This window comes from Lytechinus variegatus, chromosome 1 (genome assembly GCF_018143015.1).
Source record: "Lytechinus variegatus isolate NC3 chromosome 1, Lvar_3.0, whole genome shotgun sequence".
NCBI classification, from domain to species: domain Eukaryota; kingdom Metazoa; phylum Echinodermata; class Echinoidea; order Temnopleuroida; family Toxopneustidae; genus Lytechinus; species Lytechinus variegatus.
Genome location: NC_054740.1, coordinates 42,094,633 through 42,116,065, shown reverse-complemented (window position 1 = coordinate 42,116,065; position 21,433 = coordinate 42,094,633). Strand labels below are relative to the sequence as shown.

Genomic DNA, 21,433 nt, shown 5'->3' with positions numbered 1-21,433 from the left:
ACATTTTTTTCTCTTCCCAATTCACCCTGGAGGACATAGACAGCAATTACAGATCAGTGCTAAAAATACAGATTCTATGACCTCAACACCCCCCCCCCCCACTGTCTATATGACTTGCCATCTTCCTATAATCTTGGTAAAGTTATGAAACACCAGTTTACATTGACTAGCACAATTGATTGGTGTCAGCCACATCATGCACATGTTGGTACTTGACAGGTGAATGAACTTTCCTACATGTAGATTACTTATGTGAAAAAATCATTTTGAACAAAATACAATTCCTGTAAACAGTAAATAGGGATGAGCCTCATTTTTAGAGCAGCACCTTTTTTGACAATAGGAAACATTATATATCAAAGACTAAGTTAATCAGTTGGTGGCTGAGCGCTATACATGTAGACAACAAAAAATACTCTGGGCCTTTCTGGTTAAAGTAGAGAGCTGGGATTGAAACCTTTCGATCACGAGTCCAAGTGCACTAACCTAATCACTAACAGTGAGTAGGACTCAATGGTGGTGGTTCGCTCAACGCTGAAGAAAAGAACTGAACGTCCAAACAAAACGATCTGCCCGTGCGTTCCCAAGATTTAGGTCGCTAATTTCAGTCAAGAGCAAATGATGGCCAAGCGCCACAATGTCTGACTCACTGAGGACTTGAACTGTCGAGATCAAAGCCAAAATACAGCCATTCTCGATGCCTGATCAGCTGATGCTGTGGCTGGAATTCAGGTCAAGGATCGATTACACAATAGATATTTGGCAAAGAATTGGAACAAAATTTTCAGTGAAAATTTGAAATCAGTTACCTATATTGCCAGGTTGGCCGGTGCAAAACTGTTTTAAGGTGGTGTCACACCTTGGCGTTTTAGACAGCGTATGCCTGACGTATCAAAATTTCTCTAAAACGTCGGCATACGCTGAACTTTGATATTTTTTTTCAACTCTGGGCGTATACTTAGCGTATTCATAACGAGTTGGACGTATACATAACATATTAGTAACTTATATCGAACGCTTCGTTTACTTATAAGTAACGTATTCCAACGAATGCTTAGCGTATTGCTGGCGTACACAACTTATGCCCTACGATAGCCTAACTTACGCATAGCGCGTGGCAGCGTATCGCTGACGAACACGTGTCGTAGCCTATAAAAATGCTGCCGCTCGACTATTCAAATCATAACCGCACGATACATCACCGTATCAACACCACCGCCATGCCGAAGAAAACTCCTGTGAACCACACCTTTATATACCAATTCCTATAAACGTTGTCAATACGCCATTATACGGTAGCTGTAAGTTATAAACACGTTCAGTAAGTTTTGTGGTCGTCCGGAGCACGTCTTCATACGTCAATATACGTTGGAGTTAAGTTACACATACGTTCAAAGCATGTTACTCATAGGTTAGAAGTAAGTTTTAGGGTACGCTGGACATTATCTCGACGTACATCGACTTATGAGTAACTTACGAGTAACGTGTGTCAACGTGTATCAACGATCGCGTAACTTGCCTCCAACTTATGGCCCGCGTATGCGGGACGTATGAGCCATACGCTGGCATACGTCGAAAAATTTTGTGCTTGCACAAAATTTTCGACGACCTCGCCGTATGACGACGTATACCAGCGTGTTTTAGCGTACTCTTAACGTATGCAAAACTTACCCGTTACGTATTCGACGTACGCCAGCGTATTTGCCAAATTCCTCATACGTCGGGCATACGCTGTCTAAAACGCCAAGGTGTGACAGCACCTTTAGCGACAGTTGCTGGGCAGAGCCTATACCCCCCAAAAAGAAGAAGTCAACACTAATAGACACTATCGCACCGGCTGTTTTAATACCAGCATACCGATCGATTCTCACCACCAGTAGTTTTTAACAGGTAATGTCTAGATATAAAATGTTCGCAAACATAGCATTAGCAAGCCCTCAATCACATTTCATAGACAATATGCTCAACACTTTCTATCGCGATCGGGAACAAGATCGCGATAGGGAACAAAGCCACAGAGCTGTATTTCGGGTTCGATCTTGTAGTTGACATCATCTCAACGCTGTTTGGATTTTCGGTCGGACATTGCTTTGCTTGCCTTTGCCGTAATTTTGGTATGGACTGAAGTATCAACCAATGCTATAATTAATAGCCCAGATTTGCCTGGCCTGCAGAAGATCACCTGTGCTGTACCCGTTTGTGATTTTGCCGTGCATACAGTTCTCGATCAAGAAGATATTCAGAAAAGTGGTAGGGCCTAAAGAGGTCTAGACTCTAGGCAAATTGACATTATTGAGGATCCTAAGGACTTGCTATGACATTTGCGAAAAAATACTAGTGGTGAGGTGAGGTCACACCGCCCGAGCGTTGTTGGAGCGGTCGTGGAGCGGTAGGGAGAGAGGGTCGAATTTCGACAACGCTCGTCACCGCTCACAAAATTGGGGAAAAAATAAAAAACATGGGCGTTGCCTCAGCGGTGCATCAATGAAGCCAGCGTAGCTGTAGCGTTGGCTTAACGGTGGCGAGCAGTCACGAGTGTTGGTTTTATAGCGGCGACTCGAGCATTGATAGAGCGGAGTACTGCGCATGCGGGCATTGGCTCAACGAGGTTTAATGCTATGATCATGATGACAAAGAGAGTGTATTATTTATGCAGCTACTCATTGTACTCGCCACAATTACTCTTGTAAGTTCCGGTACATCCCTTCATTGCTATTATTTAACAGTGAATGGATGAATGCAACGTTCCAGCAATCCCGTGTCCGCTCGGAAAACGCTTACCACCGCTCCACCAAAGCTTGTGAACCGTTTAATCACCGGCCGGGCAACGCTGGTGAAGCAGCGGTTGTCAAGCGTTCAAGATTTCTGCGTTGGCCGGGCGGACCCAAGCGTTCACGAACTTTCCTCTAGCGGTGCCAAACTTTGACTGGGCGTTGTTAGAGCAGTAGTCACCTTTGCTGGAGCAGAAAATTGCCCGCTCCTCACTCAGAGATGCCAAGTTCAAACAAATGTTATGCGTGAGATTTTCATGACTCGACGTCTCTGTGAGCGCGCGGCCAGTACTTACACTCGTACGTTGCAAAAATGCGCGCGCGCAAGATATGGGCTTCAAAACCATGCGATGCAAGCACGCGATTCATCGTATCACATATAGGGACAGTGATTTTCCGCGATCGCGGAAAACGGACGGAATTCACGGAAAGGGCCTTTTGAAACGGAAAGTGGCATTTCAAACGGAAAATCACGGAAAACGTATTTTCCCTCAAAATACACAGAATATCAACAGAAATTACTCCAAAATCACAGCAAAATGAGAATATTAAATGGCCAGAAAACACGATCTCACTTCGCTACAATCATGACAATTCACACATCATGACTCGACATTAGCACACTCGATTGTACCCCGCGGCCGTACCCGGCACACATATCGTTCCAACTACACGGTCGTGTGTTGCTGCCCTCTATGTTTGAAGATGTAACAGCACGATATCGTGGTCTTAAAATCCAAGATGGCGGATTGGCCAAAGTCGTTGACAGATGATAACGATGTCAAAAAAACCCCAAAATAATCGATGAAATATCGTTTCATCGTAAAATAATGCTAATAATGTGAAAGGTGAGGATGTATGCATGCTAAATATGTTCATAAAAATAATTTATGCACCCGCATTGATCCGATTAGAACGGATTCTATTGTGTTGTTGGTACAGTAGCAGATACAAATTTTGACCAGTGCGAGTGTACGTGTTGTGATTTTGCTATTCAATGTGTAAACGGAATTGCCACTTTTCCGTGTGTACAAAGTCTATGGGGAAACGGAATTTGGGATTTTCTCAAACGGAAAAGGCATTTTTTTGAAACGGAAAATCACTGTCCCTACACATATTACTAGCTGTGCGCTGACTGCACTCTTGATTCGTCTCGAGATCTCGCGTGCCGGGCTAGCTAGACGCGAAGGCGGTCGGCCAGTCGTATAATCTGGCGAATAATGCTACTTTCTCTCTTTTTTTCTGTCGGGTCCCGATGCGTGAGAAAAATGGGTGCCATGCGGGAGATCGTGAGACGGACCCTGAATGCGTGAGACTTGGTAGCTCTCAAAACTTTCGGAGCGGTAGGAGGCACCATGACATCAGCGGTGGCCGAGCGTATTTGGCGTTGCCTTAACGGAGGCCAACTTTGGTTAACATGGTTAAACGGTGGTGAACGGTAGCGAGCGATGTCTGATTTTTTTCTCTCCACTCCAACATCGCTCGGGCGGTGTGACCAGGCCTTAAGTAATCAGTAGAGGCGCTGGTCAGAAAATTGGGATCGTCCCAGTTTACAGGGACTGTCTCAGTTTATAAGGATTTCTTCACACAAGAAATCTAGGAAAGTTCATTCACCTGTCAAGTGCCGACACAAATCATGTGTGCTAGTCAATGTACATATCACTGATATGTACATTGACTAGCACACTCAGGTTTCATAACAAGATTATTGGAAGACGGTAAGTCATGAAAAATAGACGGTGAACTGGGGGAATTGAGGTCACTGAATCTATTTTTAGCACTCTCAATTTCCGTAATTGCTGTCTTTGTCCCGTAGGGGGAAGTGAAAAAAAACGTCCCCATAAACAAGGACAGTCTCAAGACATGATTTTGCCTTGGTTTATGAGGATATCCTTGTTTTCTGGGACAATCCCAATTTTTGCTTTGGACCAGCGCCTCTACTGGTAATCGACCAGCCCGGGGGGGGCCACTTCCATTCACAAGTGGATACCATGCGCGACCATGGGGTCTCGAAAAGCACCCTAAACACGTAATTTCCATATTCTGAAAATGCACCCCTTAACAAGTATTGGCGTGTGAAACCCTACCCTTAACAAGTATTAGAAACAAAACGATATACTCTTGGCATATATTCCCTGAAATGAACCCCTTAACAAGTACAGGAATGTTTTATTGTTACGGGTCCTTCGGTCGTCGGCTTTATTTGGTTTAGTACGACCCCACCTTCTAGCTTCTACACCTCGCGCAAATCAGACTCTAAACACATAGTGTTGGGGCAAAAGGACATCCTTTATAAAACATTTTAATTTTGTTTTATCATCCCGAAAATTCGACCCTAAACACGTAATTTTCCTAGCGAAATACCCTTTTTTCATTATTTTTGTGTTTTTGACCAGGGTGACCAGATTTCACCAGATGAAATACGGGACAATCGACTAAAAAGATCAACAAAGAAGGCTACACAGTGTTAGACTTGTGAAAAATATATAAATAATTGGAAGGTAGGGTGAACAAAAGAATGAAGGAGAGAAAGAAAGAAAAGAGATGAATTCAGAAGAAAGAAAGAATGAAAAAGTATTTGTAACAATTGAGGGGAAAGAAAAAAAAGAAACTTAGAATAAAAGAAGGAAAAAAGAAAGAATAAAAGAGAGAAAAAGGATTTCCGTCATTCTTTGAAATGAATATAGGAAAAAGATAAAGAAAGGACGGGAAGATGAATGAATGTGTGAAATACATAATAAAGGCCGGAGAGAAACGAAAAAAAAGTAAGAAAAAAGGAGGAGGAAAGAAAGAATGAATGAAGGAAAGAAAAATGTTTCCTTCATTTTTGAAAGAAAGAAACCAAAAATAGGAAGGAAGGGAGGAAGGAAGGAAGGAAGAAAAAGAAAGAATAAGGAAAAAATAATTCAAAGGAAAAAAATGAAATAATGAATGAAAAAAGGGAGGAAAGAATGAAGGGAGGAGAGAATGAAAAAAAAAATAATCGAAGGGGAAAGAAAGAACGAAAAGAAAAAGAGTGGGAGAAGGAAGCAAAGAAAGGAAGAATGAATTAAATAAAGAAGGAAAGTAAGAGAAAGAAGGAAAAATTAACACAGAAAGGTTCAGGAAAGAAAGATAGGAAATAAAGATAGATGGAACAAAAAGTGCCAGCAGGAAGCATAGAAGGATGAAGGAAGAAAAAGAAAGAGAAATTAAGTTCAAACTTCAAGCAAACAAAAAAATCCAATCGTTCTAACAAAAATCATAATGGTACTTGGTGTTTTTTAAATATGTTTTTAAAATGAAAAAAATTGAATGTTTTAGTAATTAATAAAATTTCAAAGTGAAACCTTGGTCAAATTTAAGAATTAGATGAAACATTTTTTCATTTCATTTAGGTTTTATTTCCACAAATCCGTTATCATACAAATCTTTGATAACTTACATAACTAAGCTGAGCAACCATTACACACGTAGACTATATAAGTATAAATAGCAAGAATTCTTAATCAATACATATTAATACATGTTTACGTACATAAAACGGAAAAGTGGAGGAAACTTTAGAAGCAGAATGCTTGTAGATAAGGTTCCCTTTTTATACATTACTTTTGATATAACTACTTAATAATTATACACGTGACAACATTTTATCAATCAAATCACACCGACAAAAACAACACAACACAGAAACGTGACAAAAGAAAGAAAGAAACGAAGAAATACAAGAACAAAAGAAATAAGTAAAGAGCTGCCATCCAACAGAATTTAAGAAACTGCTGGATAATAAGCTCTGTGGACAAAAATACAATTATTGTATTTTTGTCCACAGAGCTTAATATCCAGAACAAACTGAAATTGCTCTTTATTGGCATGCTCTATTATAGAGCATGCCAAAATTTTTCATTATATCGAAGAAGAAGCTTTGCTTTCAAGTGATGTTTGAAAAAAATATAATTTTGTAGTTGCTTAAGTGTTATATCCAAGGAATTCCAATATACTATCGCCCTTTTTCTAAGTACTGTTCTCAACCTATGCAAGTGAAAGAATGACGACTGTCGGGTAGGATAAGTATGCAAATGTTGATTCTTTTGCAATAGTGATGTAAAAGCATGAGGTAGAACATTTGAGTTCAATCGAAACGTAAAACACCCTAAAAAGAAATTATATAAATCATGCACCTTTAATATTTTATTGTTGAAAAATAAAATATTTGTGTGACTTAACCAAGAAGAATGGCAAATTATTCGCATTACCCGTTTTTGAAGAATTAACCATTTATCCAGTTGGTAATTAAACGAAGTTCCCCATGCAAGTATACCGTAGTTCATTATAAGGTAGGATAAGTGTTGAGTACAAACCTTTCAAAATATGCATAGGAAAAGACGATTTTAGTTTATTGATTACCCCCAACATTCCTCGCAAGCATTTTACTTAAATTTAAATTATGCTCTTTCCAAGAAAGTTTATTGTCAATAATAAGACCAAGAAATTTCAACGAATCAACTATATTTATAACAGTATTATTAATGTAAACATTACCGGGTAACTGTGAAATAGAATTACTGAAAAACATACCTTGAGTTTTATTTATGTTAAGGGAAAGTTTATTAGCGCATATCCATTCTGCAACAAGTCTGAGTTCAATGTTAACTGTTTCTAATAGGATATTTGGATTTTTATGGGAAAAGAAAACGGAAGAATCATCAGAGAATAGAGTAAATGACAGGACCCGAGAAGAGTATTGAAAGTCATTCATATACAAAATAAAAAAAGTAAAGGTCCAAGGAGAGATCCCTGAGGGACACCACAAGGTAGCTGTTTAAAAGACGAATTAACACCCTTAATAGAAACGAATTGAGACCTTCCTGTGAGATAGCTTTTAAACCACTCCAAGGCCTTCCCACGAATACGGTAGAAAAAGTTTATTCAGTATTTGATGGTCAATGGTATCGAAGGCCTTGGAGAGGTCCAAAAATATTCCAAGTGTATGACAATGATCATCGTTAGCAGAAGCAACATGATTAACAAATTGTAAAATTGCATGTATCGTGGAATGTTTTTGTCTGAAACCAAATTGCGAATCTGCGAAAACATTATTACTTACAAAGAACGACATAGTACGATCAAAAATAAGTTTTTCTAACACTTTGGAAATTGACGATAGCAGTGATATTGGCCTATAATTATTGGAGTCTAAAGGATCACCTTTTTTAATATCGGAATAACTTTAGCGATTTTCATTGCATCCGGTACAACACCTTGACTTATAGATAAATTGAAAATGTGCTCTAGAGGTTCAGTAATTTCATTTATGATATGTTTCAGCAAGAAATTACTAACTTCATCATGTCCCATACTTCGCTTGTCTTTCATATTTTTTACAATTCGTAAAATTTCTGATGAATTGGTTGGATTAAAAAATATTGAATTCTGATTTTTGTTCTTCAAAAAATTATGAAAACTTTTTTCTGCGTTAGGAATTTTCTTAGCCAAATTTGATCCGATGTTTGCAAAGTATTCATTAAAGTGATTGGATATAGATTCATTCTCATCTAAAACTTTATTTCCCTCACGGATTTGGGTTATATCTTTAATAAGACTCCTCCTATTCAAAGCATTATTTAATATACCCCATGTTTATTTTATGTTGGACCTTTTCTTTTCAAACTGATTACAATAATATTTCCTTTTCTCAATCCGTAAATTCTTGTTAATGTATTTTTATATCTATTATATTTCTCAAGACGTTTTGGAGTAGGATTTGCTTTTAGTTTGTAATACATATTGTTTTTTCTGTTAATGGATCTCAGTATAGACTTGGAAACCCATGGGTTACGAGGTTCGTGTTTGTAATTTGAAAACTTACACTTCTCCAATGGAATACACTCATCAAGGGCGTCTTTTAGAATGTTATTAAAATTGTTATAGGAGCCGTTAAAATTATTATTATCCAACACCTCTGACCAACTTGAAGTTTTGAGTTCTCTTTTAAATCATCAATTTTATGAACCGTAAATTTCCTTATCATTTTAAAAGGAGGAGGCGGGATCATACTCAAAACAACTATAGTTAGGAAAACTCAATAACCTTTTCCTCCGAATACATCTCCAAATCAGTTATCCGAGAATATATATTTTAATTATAAAATTTCCCGCCAATTTCGTGATTATTTTGGTGGAAAAACTGTTTATTATTGTTGCACCATTGGGAACCTGCTCCGACCCTACATACCTAGCTACTCGCCTGCCACACACAGGCAGGAGGAAAGTAATGGTTTGCAATATATTGGGTAAGCAACTAAGAAAATCATCGCATTACTTGCAAAAGTTTACAGTTATCGATTTCATTGTCTCTGCTTCGTCATCTGTTGGTAATTTGATGAAAATTCGTCACTTTTAAATATTCAATATTCAATATTCTCAAATACGGGACAAATAGGCATCCCGGGAAGGGTTTGTCGGGACGCCGGGACAAAGGAGCAAAATACGGGACGATCCCGGGAAATACGGGACGTCTGGTCACCCTGTTTTTGACACCCTTATCACGTTACGTAAGTAACGTGCCCTATCGTGAAAAAGACATCCTTTTTACGTGTTTTTTTGGTCGCGCATGGTATCCACTCGTCAATGTAACTGTAAGTGGCCCCCCGGGCCGGGTCGACCAGCCAAAACTGCAATTAGCCCCTAGACAGCTGGCAGCCGTCTGTTTCGAGGAGTTTTTTAACATTTTTTTTTAAATTTCTCCTCTGTATTTGGTGAGTGAAGCCAACAGAGTTCAGCTGAACAACCAACATAACAGAGACTGAAGCTTTTGGTCTAAAATAAAAAGAAGTTCTGCAGCAACAGCATGCAGCTCACGTGCGCGAGCTCCGCCTTTTTTTTACCCGATTGCTCCAGCTAGCTCCGTTCTCCGTGCGTGCATTGCCCATTGGTGCAATTGCAAACAGTTGGAACTTGGATGGATGCGAATGCAGACGCTAAAAAACATGGAAAAATACTCTTACCAATACCAATACTGATTATCAAGCAACCATATTTAGAAACTAAAATCAAATGAATCAATACAGATTGGGATTTTCATTTTACATAAAAAACAAATCACTGAGCAATGAAACACTCACCAAATGTCGAAAATTCTGATGCAATGTGTGACCAAACCGACCAATGCAATGTGTACCTTCACACCGTCATCAAGCGCTAAGATCTCTAGTTTCAAAGATAGGGTACAAAAACTAATTACCGGTACCTCTCAAACCGCGATCTCTGCACTCAGCTCGAGTAAGAAAGCCCCCCCCCCCAAAAAAAGGATGAAAATCCTAAAACTGGAGAAAGCAAATCCCCAGTGACTTGATCAAATCCGTTGATTAAACAATATTGGATCAGCAGTGCAATTAACCCTAACTGCAGGCATATTTAAATTCAATTCATTTATTTCCATGATAGTTCAATAAACAAGTTTACAAAATATAAAATTTTTTATAACACAATTATACCATGGAGTCGAAAGGGAAGGAGACCAACTAAAAAAGCAGAGCTTGTAGGGAGAAGGCCCCCTTATATAAGTACAATTTATGAGAAAAAGTAGAATAAAGAAATGAATAAAAATTTACAAAAATGATAATTGATAATAAATAAATAATAATGAAAATAATTCAGTATACACTGTATACAGAAATCACAAAACGATTATACAAAGGGAAATTAATAAACATTTACTAAGAGGAAAAAACTTATTTTTTGAAAACTCAATTAAGCCATTTAAATTGAAATAAAAAGACAGATGATGAGACGTATAATATATACACTTATAGATTTCAGATACCGATACCAACAAGCCATGCACAAATGGGGGGGGGGGGGCTTCGCAACCAAAAATTCACGACCAAGAAAAAATCAAAGCCAAAGGACAAAAGGAAATACTTTTCTGATGTCAAATTAATTATATCAGATTTTTTTACCAAAATCGATCTACCACTCCCAATTTAAGAGATTTTTTTAAATTTCCACTTTGCGATCGGCGCCCCTGCTATAGTAGCGGGCCACTACGCAACGTACCTCTGCCCCCGCCCCCATTCATTTTCATTTTATGTTTTGTTGGCTCATCACGCTACCAAACAATGCCCGAGTAACATTTCCCTTATATCTACTGTCTACGTGAACAGATGCCACATGCAAGTTAGTCTCAATTTATGATTTTTTTTAAATATACTATGATATGATAATCTCATATTTTGGTGATAAAACATATTCAGCATTACATTAATTGTACCCCTTTATTGCGGAAGCGGGGGGGGGGATCCCCCCAAAAAAAATTTGAGGTGGGGGACGGTCCCCCGCTAAATTTTTAATTGATAACTTTTTTTTCTTGTCAATTTTGTTTCCTGTGTCCCCCCTATTATGGTGAACCCCCTTAAAATGTCTTTTATCCCCCCCCCTAAATTTAGGTTGACGCCCTATTTTTTTTCTTTTTTTTGCTTGTCAATTTTTTTTTTACATGTTTCCATCACAAAAATTCACTGTAGATCCCCCCTAATTTTTTTGGCTTCCGCAGCCAATGGGACGCACAGATATCCAGCGGGGGGAGGCTGGAAGACCCCCCCCCAAAAAAAAAAAAAAAAATTGGCTTGCTATATATATACATATGAGCAAAAAAACTCACCATCGGAGTAAAAAAAAAGACTTAGTCCACGTACTGACAATTTTATCCGAAAGGTAAAAAAAATGTCTCAATTGAGAATGAGGGGGGGGGGGAATGCTCAAAGAATTAAGAAAAGGAAAAAATGTGCACCAATTACCCAAACTTCCAGCCCACCCCCCCCCCCCCCCCGGTATCTAATGATGCGTCCCTACACTGTACACGGGGGTCCAAGCATATTATTTTTATGTTAGTGATTAAAGACCACGGGCGCACAGCTGGCTGCATGGCTTACCCCCCCCCCTCTAAAAAAGTTTTCGCATAGACTGGGTACTTAAATTTGAGGAACAACTTAGGAGAAAAAATATAGGTTTTCCCTCTCAATTTCACATTTCAATCATTTAATTTAAAGGAAAAGGAAAATGAAACCTTTGGAAATAAAAAGAAAGCTAGTGTGAAGACAGAAAATTCAAAGAAACATATCAACCAAAGTTTGAGAAAAAAATGACAAATTTATGAAAAAAAAAGTTATGAGCATTAATTTGAATATTGCGATCACTAGTGCTATGGAGATCCTCCTATTGGCAATGCGACAATGATGCGTGATGATTGTGAACACTGAACTCATGCACCCATTTCACTATAAAACTGCCTCTTTCATCACATCTATCAGTCGATCACAGCCTGGTCGATCATGTATTCTTTCAGTAGCATGGGCTATAATACAGATTTTCAAAGAATTCATTATGGATAAAAAGTTCATATCGCCATAAGAAAGAGCAAAGTGAGACATTTGGGGGTATTTTATAGTCCATCATAAAGTTGTTCACATGTGACATCACACATCTTTGTTGCTTTGCCAATAACCTTCTGATTATTTGTCTGATTTTTCTCAAACTTTCTCTGTTCTTCTTCTTTGATTTTTCCGTTTCCACACAAGCCCACTTGTTCCATTCATTCCCCTTTAATATTATGAGCATTTAAATTCCCCCTTAAGGGGGCAAGATACATGTATGGCATAATTATCTTGTAAATTATTTAAAGGTGCGAACGAAGCGAGCGCGCAAAATTTCGACATTTTTATTACAAAAAAAAATAAATTTTGTGATCATAGATTTGACATAATATTCAGAAAATTATATCATATTTCACCTATCTCTCTTTCCTCGTCTTTCTTTTTATTTTCTTGGACGTAATTCATTTTTTTTGGGGGGAGGGGCAAGAGACTCACAAGCCCACCCCCTGTACGCCAGAGTGAGGAATCATAGATAAAGACAAATAATGGACTAAATGGCCATCGACAGATAAGACCGAGGTTTACCGACAAACTATACTACTACTACACTACTACTACTACTTCTACTACTACTACTACTACTGCTGCTGCTGCTGCTGCTGCTGCTAATACTACTACTACTACTACTACTACTACTACTACTACTACTACTACTACACTACTACTGCAACCACTACTAAATCATACTACTTCTGATCATAATGGGTCGTGATAATTGTATCAAATGCTGATAATACGTTTATATGTGTATGAACAGTGTATGTATTATTATTATACATAAATGATTATTCGATGTAAATAATCAACAATAATATGAAAACAAGATAGACTGGAAAATAGAAAGGAAAACAAAGTGTAAAATACAGTTTAGAAGTCTATAGTCAATGGTATGTTTATTCAAATTCACATCAGCTGAATTGTACATTTTTTTTACAAGTAGAGCCAAAATATACAAAAACAACACAAAATATTAGCCAGGATATACATGTATATACATTACATAAAGAACGTAAAAAAATTCAGGGAAATTAAGAATCACACTTATATAGTTGAATTGTAAATTGGTTGATTTCTTCCCATTACAGTATTTCATGTAAGAGCAGAAGGAGGATGGATGGTCCTTAAAAGAGAGAGCATGCGATAATTGAAGCAAAAAAAAAATGGGACAAATGACTTTTAAGTGAAACTATCAGGACAGTATAAAAATTATGTATTTGACTCTTAATAAGAAATATACATACACTGTACTTAAAAAAATCAAGGTACATAATTACTTGCAATCATACTAACATATTAACACAAAGTTAAATGTAAAAAAAGACCAATGCAGGGGGGGGGGCATACAAGAATATTTTGAACTTATCTCTTACATTATACAAGTATCTAAAACATCAATTTCCTGTAAATTTAATGTGAAATTTACACTGACAATCAGTTAATTTGTTTAAAAGCTGAAATATAGAAAAATAATGTTGAAGATTGAAGAAAATCCATCAAAGAAGTTATAAAATCCAAAATGTTTGAATTATGATGTCATATGCAAGCAGCTCCCCCATAATAAATACAGTATTTTTTTCATGGAATGTATGTGACTAAAAATAGTTTTATTATAGAAAGGGGTACTATAAAATGATGTGTCTGGTGATGTATAGAATAGATAGACAAATTGATTTACTTACAATTTTAGAAAAAAATTGCATTAAAAACATAATTACACATATTAAAGAGCTTGCTTGTTAATATGACGTCACAAAATCAAAATTTTCAAATTCATATATAAAATTACAGATTTTCATCAAGCATTCACTAATATTTCCATCCATTTTATTTCCTTTTTTCTTCCCCATACACTGAATCCTGCTATTCATTTTAAACTATTTTAAAAGCATGATCTACTTCCTTCAAAGTTAGCTACAGTAAAACTCTAAATGCTGTTTTTCAGATGGTCAACATTCAACATTACATTAAGAAAATGAAAAACATATGCCCCATTAATAGTACTGAATTGTAAACAAAACAAAGAAAAAAAGTCAAGGATATCTACATCTACTCTACGGGATATAAATAATTCATTGTTAGACTTTAATAATTAATTAATTCTTACTAAGCAAGATAATCATTTCAGTAGCAGGAATTGAAATATATATTTTTTTAGATGAATGAAAGGGTAACTCTGTAGATAATAATGATTGAATTTTACATAATTTACATTATTTTTCTATAAGTGAAATAAATACACTTTATCAATTAGAAATTTAGAATAGTTATAAAATCCCCAAATCACTGCAACTTTTAATGTATGCTATAACCACACTCAAACCGCACATGTTAACATCTATTTACAAAGTAGGTCGTACATTTTGACAACTGAACTTTGATCAGATATGGAGGGCCTAACAATGGACAGAGCAAGCTAGAGACCACTAACAATGATGATTACCCACAATCCGTCATCCGTCGGGGATTTTCTGTAGGAGTTACAAAGAGCGAAAACTACAAGACTCACTATTCATCATCATTCTACCATAGAGCTATTAGCTCCATGATTCTACTATACTACATGTAGTTTACACATTGCTGGCATCATGCCAGCAAGCCAGTTGAGTTGGTTTAATTGCCTACAATGCAATGTATAGGCCTACAAATATTTTGTGTCAGCAGCAGAACCAGATTTCGCTTCTTACATTTTTAAATGTAATAATCATGCATTTTGTCTAAATTATATTGCTTTTTCATAACAATAATCTCTTCCTGAGTAATTTGTTTACATTGTAATTATGATATACGTATTTGACATGAAATCCACATACTGCATTAAAAAAGTGCATGGCACTCCTGAAATGTTTCATTACATTAAAATCACTAAGTTTATTCAAATAGCAAAATACTTAACATAGACTTCTGGATGCTTATTGCCAAACATTTTATTTGTGTATGATAATGTTGTCCCCTGCTTTTCAGGGGACTATAGTTACAAACAACTCTTTTCTGGCATTGCACATATTCTCAGAAAGTCTGCAAACAAAATTATTACTATTTCTTTTCATTTCACTGTTACTATGGTAGCAAAGGGTACATGTTAATCTTGTTTAAAAAAATCAGTTTTGAATTTACCCGAATATGAAAGAAGAAATCATCTTGAATCTTTTCATGTTATTTGTATTTTCTGAGGCCACATGAGAGAATTAGTGGAAGACAACATGAAAATTTAGTTTGGGACAATTTGTTGTTGTACTTGTACAATTAACAAAATAAAAAAAATTTAGCTTCACAGTCAGTTAGTACTTAGTCAACAATCCAGGAATTACAACCTATTATGGCTTTCATAATACCCCACTCTGTTTCTAATTAAATTATATACATGTAGGCCTAGGGAGTGAATGGTGGGAGTGGAATAATCTTTAGAAACAAGTGTTAATTACGGATCCAATAACCCTAAAGGTTTTGACAATTTATTATTTTTTTTTTCACTCAGATGACAAGAAGTTAAGATCAGTTTTCAATTATAGGGGGCATATACCGTACCTGATGGGAATTAAACAAAAAACAACCACCAAGAGGCCAGTTTGGTACCCAAGTCAGAAATAGATCCCATTTCATAAGACTTGTTATAATAAATGCCCCACATCAGCCAATCAGAAAGGAGCATTTTAGATTTTCAGTAGCTTTTAATTGTTATAGCAAATTTGTCATTGTATCAAGTTTTATTAAATGGACCCCAGTTGCTTGTGGGGGGTGTTTCACAAAGATTTAAGTATGACTAAGAGTCGCACTTATAAAATACAGAGTTGCGTACGGTATGAAAGACTTGACCACATTGGTCAGATCGTGTCATGAGGATACACATACTACTGCGTATCTATCAATGAGAATCCGTGTTGCATAATCCTGTATGCGTTGGCATTTAAGTGCGACTTAAGTCATACTTAAATCTTTGTGAAACATCAGGACGGTATTCCTTATAAATGATCCTGAGCACTAAGATGAGATCTTAAAGAAGGGGTAGGACTAGAACACAAGATCCATGATCTACTAGGAAGGTGGATTTCCTTACTGGAGATTCCATGATGAAATATCACTAAAGGCCATTCCTGGAATGCCTGAACCACTTTCCTTTCAAGAGCACATTTTATTAGGCAGGAGCACTTACAGACACTTCATGGTAAAAATCTTCAGAGATCAGTTCAGAAATGTCTGAAGCACTTTCCTTGAGAAGGTATTGGGCAGTTGCACTTAAGATACATGTAATCCTGACAGGATACTCCAGGGCAAATATATTCAAAAGTCACTCCTGGAAAACATGAAGCACTTTCCTTGAGGACCTTTTATTGTGCAAGTCCATTTAAGATAATCCTTTCATGACACTCCATGGTAAAAAAAGTATCTCCAAAGGTCACTCCTGGGATGCCTGAACCATTCCCTGTTCTTGAATGTTCCTTGTCATATTCATGTACATGTCTCTAAAATCTTTATCTCTCACCACCGCGAAGCCGCGCTTGAAGTTGGACAGTGGACATAGCTCCGATCATGTAAGATGCAAGGGACCGGGCTCCATCGTCCAGGGGCTTCCCACAGAAGGTCAGTCTCTGCTGTGCTGGTGCTATGTCGGTCAATCCATGGATGGACTCCTGAAGATCGATGAGAAGTGCATCTTTGGCAACGTCGATGGCTGACGTTGTTCCGTTCAACATCTGAACGAAGACTTGGTAACCTTTCTGAAAAGTACTCGCCATGTTGATGAATAATATAAGGCCTTATTTTATTGTTGACAAAGCTTGCCAGGACAAGATTTTCAGTTAATGACTCATCTAGATGTACATGCTGAAATAAAAGACATAAGAGTAAATGAGGATGAAAATTATGATGATATTGATAACAATAATAATAACAATTATGATAATGATAATTATGATTTATGAATAATACTAATAATAAAATAACACTACTATTAATAATTTAACCTTAAGGACCTTAAAGATAAATGAAAGTAGTTGCAGTAAACACTGATTTCACAAGAAAGTGTATAAAACCAAGCTTAATTGTCAATATATCATCGAGGGTTGAGATCTGGTACAGTTTAATACATACACTGAACTTTGTGAAATCTTGAAATCTACACTGAAAAATGTTCACACTGAAGATCAACAACACAGATAAGCGGAAGTGGGACAGTGTATTATTAGTGCTTTGAATGGCGGCCCTATGCTTGACCAGAATCCCGTGCTTATTTGCTAATTTCTCAGCAATTACGTAATTTCTTCCAGAATCCTTTGGCACATATTTTTTATTTATACAAACAGACACCTTGGTGGTCATTTCATTGGATTCTGTACAAACTAATTTTGAAATCGTTACCACAACTGGCATATATCGGTATCTTCAGTGGCGTAGACAGGTCCTTAGACCTGGGGGGATGATCCCTAGCTGGGTCATACTTTATATATATATATATAATTAATATATAGATATAAAGAATGAAGGAGATAATGTTCTCGATAAAAACAAAATATCATGGGCCAAAGCAGACGAGTTAAAGATAACAAAATAACACGATCTGCCTCATGGATTATCTCGTGTGTCTTTTAATCACTTTGCTTTCAGCAATAAACAGGGCATCCAGTAATAAACAAACTTCCTTGCACATTTTTCATGGCAGTAATCTTTTGTTTGATTAATGACAATGAGTAAAGATGATCATAAGAGAAATGTCATTTGTTGGATGTCTAGTTATCATCTTGGTCATGACAGTCCTGCTAAACATGATCTAGAATAACTAGTATTCCTTATTTTACTTGTATAGTAGTATACTCTTTTAAAAGTAGCGATATTGTTAATGATCAAACGAATGAATCAACAACTAAAGGAATAAACAAATAAACAGCCAAATAACTAAAAAAATATCAATTACAATTATAGTAATAGGGGTAAAATAAAAAAAGCTCAACATTATATTTCTTATCCACGTGCAGATATGCGGACACTAAAATGATAAGCACACTCTGTTTAAAATTACCATGATTACAAAGGCTTGATTGAATTAAGTATGGAAATGAAATAAACCTCACCGGGTTGTCGGAAGTAAACTGTATAGATAATTTTTATCGCGTAAATGCGCGAGATGATTATGTTTTTGTCAAAGGTCCGACAATGAACACGCTGAGGGTCGAGTTAGGCTTGTTCTGTGATCTTAGACCATAAATTAATCTTATCCATGGATTGATTCAATCTGCCTTCGTGAATTAAGGCATGTCTATATATTGGATGATTCTATCTTCTTTGAAAAGCGCAAAGTACTCTGAAAAAATTAGTGAAATAGTTCACTCTTTAAGGAGTGAATATATGAAAGAGTGAATATTGAGTGAAAAAAACCTCGGATATCACTGAGGCCATCCAAAATTTGCACTTTCATTCCAAAATCATTCATTTACTAATTCGCTCCTTAGAGACTGAAAATTTTCACCTTTCCTTTGCAAAGTAGGGGTTGAGGACATGGCCAGCAGGGAAAAGGGTCAGTGTATGTGTATACCGGTAGGTAATTTCTTATTAATTCGTTTGAACAGTGTTAATGTGTTATGAAAGCAATTGCTCTGAAAGGGAGTGATTAAGCGACACTTTCTTAAATCTGTAATGAAATATTTTGAACTTATCTCCTTTGCAAATACATAATTATTATAAGGAAATGTACTTGGTGAAACTCTGAATAACGATCCTTAAATGTATATGACGACGCAAGACAGTTGTTATTACTTAAAACTTGCAAGTTGTAAATGCATATATTTGACTCTGAATAAAAGTCCAATTTTGATCATGTTTGTCATTGCTGTACGTTATGATTATTACTGCTATTATTATTGATTGATTTTAACTAGCATTCATTGCTTTATTACTGTATAGTTTTGCTTCTTCCCCACAGAAACCTGGGGGGGATGATTGTACACACCATCCCCCCCACCTAAAATTCTGGGGGGGATGCATCCCCCCCATCCCCCCGCTATCTATGCCCCTGGGTATCTTTAGTATAGGCCTACCAATATCGATCAAGCCAAAGTTTTCCTCATGTAAATTAGTTATTAAAAAAACAACTTATAAAAATTGACAAAAACATTATAGTATTTATGATTATGATAATGAAAATAAATTAGGACAGATCATTTACATGTATGCCAACCCAATGCCATGGTACATGTATATGCCTACATGTATAATTCAGCTTTTTATTATCAATATAATTAGACATTACTGTATTATTTTCTATCTTTTTAAAATTAATATTAACAGTATATACTGTAGATCAAAAGCTTCGGTCCCTGTTATGTTGGTTGTTCAGCTGAACTACGTTGGCTTCACTCACCAAATACGAGGAGAAAAAAAAACTCCTCGAAACAGACGCCTGCATGGCTATAGCTGTTAGTAGTATATCACAGTTTAAGTACATATGAAACATGAGTTCCGTCATGCTGAACTTTTATTGTGGAAAGATAATAAAAAGCAATGGACGCAAAGCCAGACGTTGATCTGACATGTTGTAATGTCATGAATGTACCCGGGATAAATTACCGAAATAAACACAACAATCACATAGGCCTATATATTAAGTTCAGTTGGTGGAAATGAGAGACTGGCATGCTTACCTGAATTTCGTGTTTAGAATATATATTCAATCCAAAGTAACTCAGCAACAAAAATATCGAGGATTACATATGAGAAAGTGCAAAAGAGGTTTTGGAATCAAGCAGCGCGTCTAAACCGCACACGGTACTTTTCCGTCTAAGCTAATTCCTTCTGAAATGTACTACTCTGTACAGATCAGTGCAGTGATATACTAGTACTAATATGCGACGGTTGGTGAACAAAGAAAGGGCTCGTGTGTTGTGTCTTGACAAAAGGGTTGTTGACGCGGTAGGGGAATCCCCATGCAGAGAATTTGCACCCCTTTGTAATGTAGTTTAGAATTTCAGTCTGCAAGTACTAAATGTTTCAATAGAAATCACAGATCAAGTATTCAAAATAATTTACCGGTATCTAAAACATACACTGAAGTACATATTCACGGTATAATCAATTAACGAAACAGGCTATCGAAGAAAAAGACTAGAATGCCACATTTTCTATTTAATACAGTTTGGATTTACAGACTAGCATGAATAAGAACAGCTCGTCGGGGAATCCCCATCTAGACTAATATTCCGCAATCTGACTCAGAGCCCGCCTCGGGCATTTACAAAACACTTCCTAGATACCGGTTGTCAAGATAACTGCAACGATGCCCACATTCGAAACTTGATCACATATATGTGACAAAAAGAACAGGAAGATGAAAGGAAAGGATGAGGAAAAACAATTTGAGGATCAAAGAGGAAGAGGAAGGAGGAGCCTCGGAGGAGGAAGAAGAGCTAGGAGGACAAGGAAGAAGAGGAGGACGAGGAAGAAGAGGAGGTGGAGGAACAGGAGGAGGAGGAACAACAAGAAGAAAAAGAAGTAAAAATAGGAAGAATGTCAAGTATCATCATTAACCTCACCATAACCAACAGCAATTCACTAAGCTTCTTAGCATTAGTTTTCAATAAATGAAACAAAAGAAAAGAAGGATACTTTGCATGGTCGGTTTACAAAAAATGTTAGAAAGTGAGATGAAATGGATGAAAATTTTCAAATGCTACTTATAGAGAAGGCTTAACACTGCTGCACCTGGAAATAAACCAGGTGACCGTTTCATAAAGCTGTTCGTAAGTTAATTGCGACTTTAAGAACGACTGGTGATCCTTTCTTGTGGTAAATGATACATTCATTTGCGAGGGTTAAGCGCGTCGGAAAGGGTCACCAGTCGTTCTTAAAGTCGCTCTTAACTTACATGCAGTTTTATGAAACATCCACCCGGTGGGTGTTTCATAAAGCTGTTCGTAAGTTAAGAGCGACTTTAAGAACGACTGGTGACCCTTTCTTGTGGTAAATGGTATATTCATTGGTGATGGTTTATCGCGCAAGAAAGGTTGTGACCAGTCGTTCTTAAAGTAGCTCTTATCTTACGAACAGCTTAATGAAACGGCCCCCTGGACACCATAACAAAATACAATGGGGTTGATTTTTGTAACTGATCATACACAATAGTCAATGCAATCAATCATAGAAATCGGTCCTATGATCAATCTTTAAGCTTTATGTTACAGGGCTCTGGTTAAGAGGGGATAAGGATTTCTGAAAACTAAAAAGAAAAAAAAGCAATAAGGTCACAGCCATTTCTAAAAGCACT

The 21,433-nt window shown here is 36.8% G+C and overlaps 1 protein-coding gene across 2 annotated transcripts in view; it reads right to left on the bottom strand.

The window, feature by feature from the left end:
• The window catches only part of LOC121414351 (leucine--tRNA ligase, cytoplasmic-like), a 45,699-nt gene extending 35,745 nt beyond the window's left edge, over positions 1 to 9,954 (bottom strand). For both annotated transcript variants that reach the window (XM_041607508.1, XM_041607515.1), the window contains exon 1: positions 9,874 to 9,954. The gene's annotated coding sequence lies outside the window, so the exon portion shown is untranslated. The remainder of the gene's footprint in view (positions 1 to 9,873) is intronic.
• Between the last annotated feature and the right edge of the window lie 11,479 nt (positions 9,955 to 21,433).